We start from the raw sequence: 13,630 nt of genomic DNA, 5'->3' as shown, positions 1-13,630 counted from the left end.
AAAATCTTATCTCACTATCTAAATCTATTAATTAAAAAAAATATATACAGGATCAAAATATTTAATATGTGGTTATATATATATATAGGTATTGTCCTACCACACCCAAAGGTAAAAACGTACCGAACTGAACTGCGTTACAGCGCATACCATACCACCCCTAGTAGGCAGGAACTATTGCTCTTAATTTGATCACTTTCTTTATCAAAAAACGCTTCCATTCTTTCTTTTTATTAATAGTTTTGAAAAGAGAGGGGTCACGGTAGAAATATTTATATATGGCGTTGCGAGTCTCGGTTTTAATATCCAATACTACTGATAAAATACGTAAGCCTACCGGCACAGGCGCCGGAGCGTTTTTGAAAGAGAAGGAAGGGAAATTATATAATAGTGACGTCATCATGGCATACATAGGGTTGTTTTTGGAGGGGCTTATGCCATTGGGATATTGTGACAGACTTTGTCAGAAAAGTTTCTTTTATTTTTTAAATATCAAATTTGACAGATGAATAATTTTTTTTAACAAGGACAAAAACATTATTATTCGAAAAATACTAAATTTGAACTAAAAAGATTAAAAAAAAAAATTGACTTCTTATTTCCCCAAAAATTAGGACATTGAACGTTTTTGAGACAAGACGGAATTTTTTTATTATGATAACGAAGGTTTGAAGGTTGATACTAGCTGAAAATGATGAAAGCTAGCAACGCCCCAGATGATAAATAAAAAAATTGTGCATAAATGGGGCTAATGGTCCCTATGGGGCATGCATCACAGCCTCCTGGTTACTCTATAACAGAGGGTATACCAAACATCACCATTTAAATAAGATAAAAGTACACTTAAAAGCGTGTACCTACGCGGTTAATGTTTACACATACAACATAAATAACTCTAAAGGCCAAGAAATATACTAATATGATTTATTGTAGGAATGATGGTTACGAAGTAACGTAGCATAGCTATCATGTGGGCATAAACAACCGCCTCCAATAACTCTACTACTCATTTCCATCCTTAGTACTTGTACCCATGTATGTAGATTATAAATAGCAATAATTCTTTTTTATTAGTCGACATGTGTACATTAGGGTGGGGTTTTTAAAAAAAAAATTTTTTTTCGAATTTCGATTGTGACTACTGCGGAAAAGTTGTCATATTGTAAGAAAATACTATATGCGAAATTTTATTTCCCTATGATGTCATATTTAAGCCACCTAGTTCAAAGTTTGAAAGGAGACAAGAGTTCTTTAATTCGTCAATTAAGATTAAAATAGCTAACCTATAAAAAACATTGTTAATATTTTCTTTCTAAAGCTACCCGTTGGAGTAAAACGAAAAAATATCATAAAAATTTTTTGATCTCTCCTTTTGGAAAAAGGATGTGCGCTATGCATTGAGTTTTCCTAAGTTTTTTCTCTTATGTTCTTCTATGGAACAATTTTAAAAGCAAACAGTTTTCACATTTTTTTAGTAAAAACAAATGTCTATCAAAATTATTAAATCAAAAAAACTACAAAAGTCTTTTTAGTATCTATATTTACTCAGTAAAAAATTTTCCCTTTTTTCATAATTTGATGATCTCGTAGGACAATGTAATTTTGTATTGGTAATTTTCTACTCGTAATAGAAATTCGAAACAAGTTGAAAATCAAACTGTTCTAAAGTGCATACTTTTTTGTATTCATTCCATTCGAAAAAAGTTGAAAATAAAACCGTTCCAATGTACAAAAACTCTTTACTTAGTAAATATAAATACTAAAAAGATTTTTTTAGTTATTATGTTAAAAATAACTTTGATAGACATTTTTTTGAACGATAAGAAATATTAAAAAGTGTATTTTTCTTAAATTGTCCTATGAAACAGAAAAAAGGGAAAATAAGTATCGTAAAGCCATCATCCTTTTTATATATTTTATTAGAGAAGGATACCAATTATCTTATATTATTCCTTTTTTCTAAGCCTATAGAAAAAAAATGGACATAAAAATAAAGTAATTTTTGTCATAATTTATAAATCCAAAATAATGATTAACGCGGTATTTGTATCTTAATGGACAAAGTAAGTAACTTTTGTTATCTTTCAATCTTGAATTGAGATGTGAGACCTTAAGATGACGTCATAGAACAAGGAAATTTTCCTTAAATAATTTTCCAATCCCCGGACAATTTGTTTGAACTAGTCGAAATTTGAAAAATAGTTTAAAAACAAGCCACCCTAATGTACATAGATATGATTACACGCTCATATTAAAATAATGAGTTAAGAATGAATGGAAAGTTTGAAATGTTTTGAAAGTAAGGAGAATCATAAAACAGAGGTATACATTTTTAGGGGGATAAGATCGTGATGTTAGTGAGGAACCCAATCAGCTACTACACACACACAATGAATCCTACACTGCATAATTTATTTAATTGAAGATTGTAATGATGTAGGTATTATAATTAGTGATAGGACAATTTAAAAAAATCATGATACCAATTCCGATGCGATTCTAGTAAAAATTCACAATGCTGATTCCTTTAAAATTTTAAATAATATTTAAACAATACAATTTTACAATCGGGGGGCACAGGATTATACCTCAGAAGGCTCTTATTGCTGCTCGCAGCTAATTTGATAAAACTATATATGTAGCCTAAGGTGCTCTCCTCCCAAACATTCTTCAAATAGTCAGGACTACCATGTCCGTTTTCGCTTTTTTTTAATATCGACTCGTCATATTTTCTACAACTATAGTAATCGTAGTTGTATTATTGTACCTATGATTAAGGAGCAAATTTTCATATTTTTAGGCACTATTACAAAATGGAGTCACATGAGATTATTGGGACACTCGTCATGCAAGAAACATTCAGTTACATTAACTAATAGGAGATAAGTTAATAAGTTAATTTAAATAAATTTACATTTAATATCAATGCATTGTTGACGTTTTTGAAGTGATCAGTCCCGTAACTATAACTATATTAGGGGGGGAGGGTCGTTAAAAACAAATTAAATTTTACAATAACTTTTCAGATACAGGAGCATCTTTTAAGCACTCTGGGGGGCCCCCCTACCCCAAAAACATATCAGACATGACGAATGCTCAGACTTACATCTAATAAAGTATTAATTTTGATAAAATTATATTGTTAATTAATAAATTATATCTTGTTGAAGTTTAAAATTCAAAGTGTTCAGATTTTGATGTACGACTCGGTATTTGAAAATTAAGGATCTTTGATAAATTATATTACCAGCTAATATTTTTGCTTTGTTTATTTATTTTTTAAATAAATAAAAACATTGTTTAAACAAGATTTTCCTACAAATTTTATCATCCCTTCAAATATTAAAACAATAATGGTTGCTTCCTTCTCCACCCTATAAAAAGCCATCATTTATAGAATGGATTATCAGTAGTTCAATGTCCACATTTCATTCGCTTCCTCAATCCTTGAAGTCCTTCAATTACCATCCCTTCATTCTTTATTTTATCAATATTTGTTTATCACTGTAATTTGATAGAATTACACTACCAGAGATCCATTAAGTACTGCTCCTCTGGCAAAATATTTTTGCTCACAAATTTATAGAAAAAAAAGGTATGAACCATCATACAGAGACATTTGACAGCCCCATTCCTGGCATCCATTTACTTATGAATCACCACAGAATACAAATTTTACTCATTTTTTTTTTTTTTTTTTTTTTTTCTGTTTTCTTTTCAATTTGATACATAAATTGTGGCTAATCTACTGAAGTGGCTCCTTTGATTGGTGGAAAAGCATAGAATGTTGATTCACATACCTAACTATGTACAGAGTGGGGACACAAAACTTGCAGTGGCATGCCTAAATTACGAAAAACGTGATTTTTATGTATTCAAGAAAGGACAAGTCAAACCCAATTTTTGATATGTTTAAATACTATATTTTTGCTACTTTTTTTTTATGACATATGTTCTCCTTCACAAGCAATAACAGTCCCGACAGACTGGCGAACAGATTGACAGTTCTTGACGATGACAGCCATGTCCATGGCGTACCATACTGGCATGATGACAACTCAGAGCGAATCCAAATTTGGATGATAGTTATTGCAGACATTCTTCTACAAGATGCTCCAAACTACAAAATCCAGGAGGATTGAGGTCAGGACTGGAGGAAGGCAAAATATCGTTCTTCATTTTCTAATTTCTCTATTTTTAGTGTTACCGCATCTGAAACTATGTAAGTGACAGTAAATTTATAGCTATAATTATAGATTAGTTATCGGTAACCACAGATATATAAAAAGAGACACATATCCAGACGTCTTTTCTAGAACTTTGCATAGACGTGTGGCACCATTCAAAAGCTGTAAAATTCCCGAAGCAACAACATTTAAAATAAAAGAGCCCTTTATTTACTCCGTCCCCATGTCAATTTACAGACAATCAAGGAGGTCGTGGCGTCTCAGAAAGCAAATTTTCCAGGGTGGAAAATGGGAGGACGGGATACTAAAACCTGCTCCTTGGGAAACTGTAAAACTATCACCGAATTGGTGGATTTTGATCCAACAGTTTCCATATGGCAATAGCCAGATAACTTGAAGTCGATAAAAAGACAATCCAACCTCAAAATACTTATTTTGACAGAAATTATGTATGTATAGCACCAATATAGATCCCACTTTTACACCTCCAATGCCTTTCCATAGAGGTGTTAAGATACCAAAGCAACATAATTAAAGACAACGAGTTCTCTGCACCCACGTCGATGACGATGTAGGAGGTTGTTGGCGTCCTGTAAGGTATGATTTGTCCGGGATGGAAAGTATGAGGATGGAATTGTTAAGCATTCACCTTGGGGGAAGTCATGCATATGTTTGGGATGAATGAAATTATCGCCAAATGGGTGGATTAGGATCCAAGAATTTCCATACAGGCAATAGGTCCAAAACTTGGAGTCTATAAAAAGACAATCCTATCCCAAGTACAATATGAAGTCCCCTGTTACACCTACATCGAGAATCAAAAATCACATTTGCAAGTTTTTGAAGAAAAAAAACAGATTCGGTGATAAGTAGAAAATGCCTTCATCATCACCATAATTAAACCCTCTGGAATATTGTTATTGAAATGTTGTCGAGAGCAGAGCATGTGCAACACATCATCCAAAAGTCGAAGGCCTTAATTGCACAGGATTGGCCCTTCATTGTACCGGAAGAAATCATGCGTACCTGGCATAGCTTCCGGTTGTAGAAATATGTGGTGAGCAGACAGGCAAAAATTAGTCTAAAATTTATAAAGTTTTCTTTAAGTACAAAGTGGAACAATTAGGGAGGGGGAATTTTTTTCTCAGTTATTGGAATTCTAAAATATTTGGAATGATAGTAATTTGGGACTATCATCCTTCAGAGTCATTTTTTAACCTTAAAAAAATTACCAAATTAAAAGTAGAATTAATAAAACTTATGTAAAAGTGTTGATTTGATTAAAAAACATGCATCTTCAAGGATTTTGGTTCCATTTTGTAGTTATACTATTTTTTGTATGTATATATTTACTAGCAAATAATCAACAGTATCATTTTTCCCCAATATTAATGTCTATTTCATGACGTCATGCCTCGTAAAAGGAAGATCGAGGCAATCGAAGGAAGATCCTTCTAACTTGATCATCTATCTAAAGAAATGTTCGATTTCTTATTCCGAAATCACGAGGGACTTCTTCCTTGGGAATGACATACCAGGACGAAACAGTAAAGGAATCCATTCACGATGCGTAGAACATTTTCATATTTCAAAATGGGATCACTTAAAAATGCAAAATAGAACAAAAATCTTTGGAGTTCCATATTTTTTCAAATATATCTTCTTTTTTTTAAAATATACATTGAATATTTATCCATAATATCAGCTATGTATTATGAATAAGTTAACAGGGTCAAAAGAAAACTGTCCTTTATTACATTTTTCAGCTTAAAAATGGAAATATATCGACTTCAGAACAAGATACAGAATCAATAAGCGCACTTTTTAATCATAAAAAAAACTTTTACATAAATTTTATTAATCTTATTTTTAGTTTGGGGGATTTTTTTAAGGGTAAGAAATGACTCTTGGACGATATGAGTTCCGAATTACTATTATCCTTGATATTTCAGATGACTGAGAGAAAAACTCAATTCAGTTTAGGACTTTTCGATCAAAGAAACATTCTTATCTTTTTTTTTTTTTTTTTTTTTTTTTTTTTTGCCTTGAATTCATTTTTACAAAGTGAGTGCTCCCCAATGAATTACAGTATATCATAGGTTTATTTCATTTGACTCCCAATTTATGAGCCACACCATGTATCGTATGTAAAACAAAGTTATTGCCGAATATTATTTCCCTTGTTGTTGATTTTCTGCCATTTAATTGCATTATTTCAAGTAGGAGGGAGGGAGGGAGAGAGTATCTCGCACACAAGCTCACACTGCACGACGTCTTGGGGAAGCAGTGACTGCAAAAAGAGACGGCGGAGTACACATTATTATATGCAACGAGAAGCTGCTGTTCCTATAGCGTATAATAATAATTATTTTTATTATTATTATTGTATGTAAGTATACAAAATACAATGGGAAGAACAATATTCGGCCATGCACTTATTTATGAGTTCATTCACCTCTCAAAAAAATGTGCAAGGAAATTAATATATGTATGTGTATATTTATAAAAAAGAAAAGAATACTCCTTCATGCTAGGTACAAAAGTTATTAAACCTCAAAGTAAAAAATAATAATTAGTGATGGGACGATTCTAAAAGAAAATCCCGATGCCGATTCTTTCATATTTTTAATAACAGTTGAAAAATACCATTTTGCTATCTGGGGCGTCCACAGGATTATGTACAAATATACATGTGGGTTTTTTTTGGGTGTTGGGGGGTTAATTTCTTTGAAAACAAATCCAAAAATTAAATTTAAAAAAATAAATTCAAATATAAAATTCAATAATAATGTTTGTTTTTTTCGAAAATCCTTAACTATTCACAAAAAATTTAATTTTTCTAATAAAAATTTCAAAAACCCTTGGCTATTCTCCAAAAATATCAAAAATCCCCAGTTGTTCTCAAAAAACAAAATCAAAAATTAAATTTCTAAGATATACATATTTTTTTTAAATATTCAAATATTAAATTTTTCGCAGAGAAATTCAAAAAATATTAGTTATTCACAGAAGTTTTAATTCATTTAGAAAAAATTTCAAAAATTACCAGTTCTCAAAAAAAACAACTTGTTAAAAAACTTCAAAAACTAAATTTACCAATAAAAAATTGCAGAGAAATTTTAAAAAATACTTAGTTATTCTGAGATCATTAAATTTTTTAGAAACAAAATTAAAAATTTAATTAAATTTTGTTATAAAAAGCGAAAATTTCTTAATTCTGGGGAAGACTATTTTTTTTTCATAACCAAGCAAATTAATCAATAGGAATTGAAATCACAAATTCAACATTATTTTCCCGATACTGAGCCCAAATCTGATTCCAGGAAAAACACCCAATTGATCGTTCTATCACTAATACTAATATTACAACAGAGGTAGGTAGCTTTGCACCTTCTCTCAATTTGTATATATATATATCTCTTTTTTGAAACCATCACAGCTTGCAATTTGCTGTACTTATACTGTAGATAATTGTTGTATTTGCACTAATTTTTTTGGTTTTATTTTTGCAAATGACATTTGGATGATGAAAGTTCTATTATGTACGTTTATCGTGTTGATACGACTTCGGGGTTTGAGACCGGTATATAGCAGAGGTGGAAAAAAACTCATAAACTACAAGTCCACGACAAATCTCTATTCCTAGCCCCAAATTTATATATTTCTTTTCATGAAGAGCACTTCAAGTCTTCTTAATTCTTTGAGCTCATTTCAAGCCTATAATTATAATATAGAGTTCATTTAAGGGTTTTATTGAATTCAGTATGAAATAGCTATCGAGGCCTTGTTGGTTTAGGAGATCAATTTGATTAGCAAATAGTCTTCAAATTATGGACTCAAATCGATGTCCAAGTAAATACCTCTAGCAGTAAGTGACTCATTGCAAGCCTTCAAACAGAGAGGGGAGAAATTAACTAGCTGTTAGCCAATTCGTTGTAATTGTTTTGGCTATCTAATAGTACAACTATTTTGGTCAATAATTGGTTCCAGTTCATGGATCAAAATATATTTATTTAACGATGCTCACAATTTGGAAACAGATAAATATTATATGACGTCATCAACAACTCATGACGTCATCAAAAAGAATAGATAGAAAATACAAATCTATTACATCAGTCTAAAAACATATATTATATAAAGAAATAAACGAACAATGCGGGCAGTTTATATGAATTGGCAGTGCGTTAAACAGCGGAAATTCAGGTCAACATCTGATTATATAGTATTAATACTTTTATGTGTATAATTTATTTTTCTATTTCGTTGCTCGCTACTTTCATTCAGCTGACGCGTTGCATTTTTAGTTATTTTTATATATTTTTTTGGTCTAGATCGAATTGTAAATAGTGCAGCACGGTGTTTCCTCAATAGTACAGAAATTATCCTGTCTTTCGCTGCCATTTTGGATTTTTCTACTTCCCCCCCCCCTTAATCAGTGTAATGAACGCTGATTGATTGAATTAGAATTATCTCTTATTCAGCTGAGAACAATTCATTATCAACAGTTATTGAATAATAATAACTCCATGACTGGGAAGAATTGACTTACAGCTACAACCTAATTTTGGCCTTATTTTCTGGGTTTTTATTTATAAGGAAAGGTTGCGAGATGCAAAAAGTCTTTATTTTTATTTTATCTCTCAACCTTTCCCCATTGACTCGTCAAGTCCGAGTTGTCGTTTTTTTTTTGTTTTTCTTTATGTGCGAACGATCTAGAGCAAACTCCTTTTGTTCGGTCCAACAAACATAATAAGGGTTCATTATTAGGAAATAAATACAAAACCATCTCCCAAAGTATTTAAATAAACTCTCTATATCATCGGTTATGTTTCTACAACAGATATTGTTTTACTGCAGAGAGAGGCATTGCTCTCCGGCATTAATCCCCTTGTTATAGCTTCTTTATAAAATATATAACTTCATATATTTATGCAAGGGGGGGAGTAAGGTTTTTCGAATACCTAAGCATGTATATATGAAGAGGTTTTTTGTTAAGATATTTGTTATAAACATCACTTATACAAGCATGACGAATCAAACGATCTTTTTAAATTTGTTCAAGGATGTATATATAAATATAATATTTTGCATACGTTGTCGTCTCGACATACAATGATGTTGTTGTTATCGGCCTTTTTGGCTCTCTACATACATATTCAACAAATCCTCTTTCTTTCTGTCTTCTCTTTCTTTTAACTAACTACTCACATAGAACAATAATAATAACGTCTTAGGGAGCAGACAGTCTGTCCATTAAAAATAAAAATATAATGGTTTGACTATGGCATGAATGTATTTTGTGCAAAGAAGACAAAATAAAAAACCTTTTTCTCCTGATTTTCATCCTCCGAAGCTGTGAAAATTGATTAGGGAGGTTAGGGAGGGATTTTGGCTACTAAACGTAGCGATCATTGTCACCTGTGAATTTTGCATATGAAAATAAGCAACTGAGAATCAGAATCCAGACCTTCTGAGTATTGTAATTGTGCTAATCTCGGATTTTAGGCATTTTGAAGAGACTATGGATGACTCATACTGAATAAATACTACCGAAAAAATTATTGGAGGATCCGCCCATCAATAACTCCGCACGTGATTAAGGCCCTGTCTTGGTGAGATACAACTTGTGCATGTAGCCCAACAGTTGTATAGATTAAGAAGAACTTCCAAATGTTTTTTGGATTTTTTTTTTTTTTTTTTTTTTTTTTTTTTTTTTTTTTTTTTTTTTTTTTTTTTTTTTTTTTTTAGAAAAGGTTGAGAGATCACATGGATACTTATATTTCTATAGGGACTGTTCAATATACAGGAAAAGCAGCTGGGGTACCTTTTATCCATTCCAAACATGAACGGACTTCAAATTTAAAACACAAGGAGGAAGTTATTTTTCTGTTGAAAAATTCAAAAGACTCCGAGGTATATATATATATATAGTAACTTTGCTTGGAGCTTGAATATTTCATAATATTTTCGTTCATAACTGTCGCTTAACATCCTATTAATTTTTGCATCTGCAGACAATTCCTGCCGGATTTTGATGATGTCTGAAAAATTATGGACCTTTAATTTGCAAAAAAAAAAAAAAAATGCAATGTGTACAATTATTTATTAGACTATTATTTTACAGACTAAAATTTAAAGGATTTTTTATATCTATGATATTTCCCCTCTTCTTGTCTACATTTTAATCATCATTGTAAACTATGTACATGTATACATTGCAATTTAATATCTAATTCTAGATGTGCAAAAGAAACCCTCAGTTTTTCTTATACATTTATATATATGTATATATTTTGCAAGTTCGTCTAGACCCGGCCGACTGGCAAGAGAAAGTAACAAATAAAAACAGAAAGGGAATTAAATAATAATAAAAAAGGAAAAAAACACTAATTTTTGGGGGCTCAAATATTGGCAGGCAAAGCAGGATAGTACTAGTTGGATGAGCAAAAAAGCAGCAATTTTTCTAAAAGATCTCTCTCCCCCGAAGTACTCCCTTTACTTTTAAAGGAACTCTTCGTTTGGACTGTTGCTAGGGAAGTTTTTTTTTTAATTTCAAGCCCCACAAGACCCAAAATTATTAAAAGAAGAGAAAGTGCCTTTTTTGGACCCCCAGACCTGGTCCTCTAACTCCCCCTGCATAAATCCCATGGATTACTTCTTTTAGTGGGAGTTAATGAGGAAGACACAACAGCATCGACACCTTGAATTATTATTATTATGGGTTTTTTAAATAGATTTCCAAACCTCTACTTACTTCCCTTATTGATCAGGATGCAATTAAAGGTCGTCCGGATTTACCTGAACGACCCTATGTATATATATAAAACATACAATTGTCGAGTTAAAATTTGCGCCTATAAATCAACCCAACTCGGAGTAATTGAGCCAAAAACAATCAGTGTCTCGTGAAGAGTTATTTTGCAGAGAAAAACGTTTTTTATTATTTGGACAGGTTACAGGGATGATAGCTTCACTGGGAGAACTGTGAAGAGGGTCAATGAGACTATGTTCAAAATAAAATAAAAAAATTCAAAGAAAATATATTGTATATTTGTTAGATTGGAAACTTTTCAGACCACCCTCGTATCAACATATTTGCATACATAACATTAGATCATTTTCTCCAACTCTCCCTTGCTAAAAAAATAAATATCATTGAGCTATGAAAAAACTGCGTTTTTTTATGCAGTTTTCTATTTGAGGAGTGCATTGACTCCGAAAGTCAATGCACTTTAGGAGGAAGGCGGAGTTATTCATACACACACACACAGGCCATATTCATTTTCTATAGCATCTTTTTTTTAAATAAAAGAATGTCAATGCGCGTATGATACGTATGTAGTAACTAGGATGTAAAAAGGATTTCAAGCCATTAATCCGGCAGTAGAAGGAAGAACTTCTTCCTAAATATTTTTCTTATTTTGTTTCCATTGTTTCTTTATGAGATCCATCACGAAACATTTGCCAAAGGAACAAAAGTCCAATTTATTTGTTTGCATCATGAGATGAAATAACATTTGAGAACTTTTCGAGAAATGAGATAGAAAAAAAAGGATTTGTAGCAAATATAAATGACTGACAAAAATTGGGAAAACAACATTAATCGATTTTTTTTAAAATTATATTAGAGTTGTCCTTAATATTTTGATATTTTTCTTTGATCAGTAGAACAATCTTTCTTTTCTGGCTGGCATTTTTATGTACATTCATGGGGTGAGATCACCCCGATCTAGTGGTACCAAAGTTTTGACGTTCCGTCTTCAGTCTTAAAAACGCCTCAGAGTCGTACGTAAAAGTTTTCCCGTAGTACACTCTTTGCTAAATGATGTTATAAAAGATGTTTGCCACTGACGTAATCATCAATATAATATCTCGACCGTCTTAAACGCAACTTTCCTAAGAATAGTAAATACTTTGATGATAACAAAGTTAAACATATTGGCAAACTTTTATCGTAAGTAAAGGATATATACAGTTTGATGTAACTAATTTAATTGAAAAATCTGAAGTACTGAACGGGATATTAAAGAAAAGTATGCCTTGTAGTGTGGTAGTACCCAACATCCCGGTCTGTGGATCAATCAGTAATGGTCCACATATGAAATAATTAGTTATTTCTATTTTATTAACTTTATAAGTCTGGGACGATTATACTTAATACTTCATCTACAGTTGGTAAGAGAAGAAGAAAATATCAAGTATACACGCAAATTACCAAAGATAGTTAATTGTGGAAGGTAGGTGTTAATTATTTTTTAGTTGTAGTAAGTGGTTTCATGTTGATTATTATCGTTATTCCTCCGGTCTGCAGTAAAATTGTCAAGCGTTGACGGGCCCACAGTTAGAAAAAGGTGGTGGAGCACCCTTGTAGATGACACTTTAAAATCTGGCACGTATTTTAAGGACTAATAACAGGGATGGGACCATTTTCAAATCATATATAGAGAACTGATACAAAACTACCCCCAACAGCTAGTTTAATAGGTTCCACGGATATAGGGAACACTTTTTTGAATCTGAACTGTTCGTGTGCTACAAAATAATATTTTATTATTTTGCATGTTTCTACATCTGGCTAGGTAAATTGTAAGCTAGACCAGTCGGTACAGTTGTAATTTGTGTTGAACCGTACTTATTCGAGCACATTTAAATTTCAGTCTAAGTTGATCTGATAAATGAATTGTTGATTCCGTCATGTGTATTACCAAAGTTACTTATGATCAGTATAATTACGTAATACAAAGTATGAAAGTGTTTCATATGAGTACAGCTCTTGCATAACTGGAAATGGGTGCTATTTTGTCATACAGGTTGATGGTCAGACTGTCCATATTGAGAAAATATGACCGTTTAGCTTTATTATATAATAGTTTATCAATATATAAAGTTGCAAAGTATTAACACGTAATGTTAGATCCAAAAATAAAATGGAACCATGATTTGATTCAGATTAAATTTTGGTCCAGGTTCGATTCAACCGAAATATCAATTACAATCCGGCAAGAAAAAATCAGTTAAGAGTGCCAAACAAGGGGGGAAACAAGTCTTGAGCCGAGTTTTAATACTATTAGGTATGACCAAGGTATTCCCAGACCGGGATGTGCCGTAGTCCCAGCCGACTACTTAATGTCGCCTTGGTGACATTTTTTTTCTTTTTTGACAGGGATACTGGTTGGAACTCCAGGAAGAAAGAAAAGAATAGAAAAAAATGGCATAAGAAGAAGGAGATGGACAGACAGAGAGGAAGCCATGAAACGGGATTTCCCGAGAATTCAATCACTTTTTCAGATATTCTCTCTGTTTCCTTCCCCTCACTGCAAGGATAAGTGATTAATAATTGAACGATCCCTTTCCCGTAACATCATTGAATCATTGAAAAAAAGTAGTTAATGGAATCTCCATTAAAAAACATAGCTATTGTTTTCACTTTTAAGATGGTG

Source organism: Lepeophtheirus salmonis, chromosome 3 (genome assembly GCF_016086655.4).
Source record: "Lepeophtheirus salmonis chromosome 3, UVic_Lsal_1.4, whole genome shotgun sequence".
NCBI lineage: Eukaryota > Metazoa > Arthropoda > Copepoda > Siphonostomatoida > Caligidae > Lepeophtheirus > Lepeophtheirus salmonis.
This window is presented reverse-complemented; position numbering follows the sequence as displayed.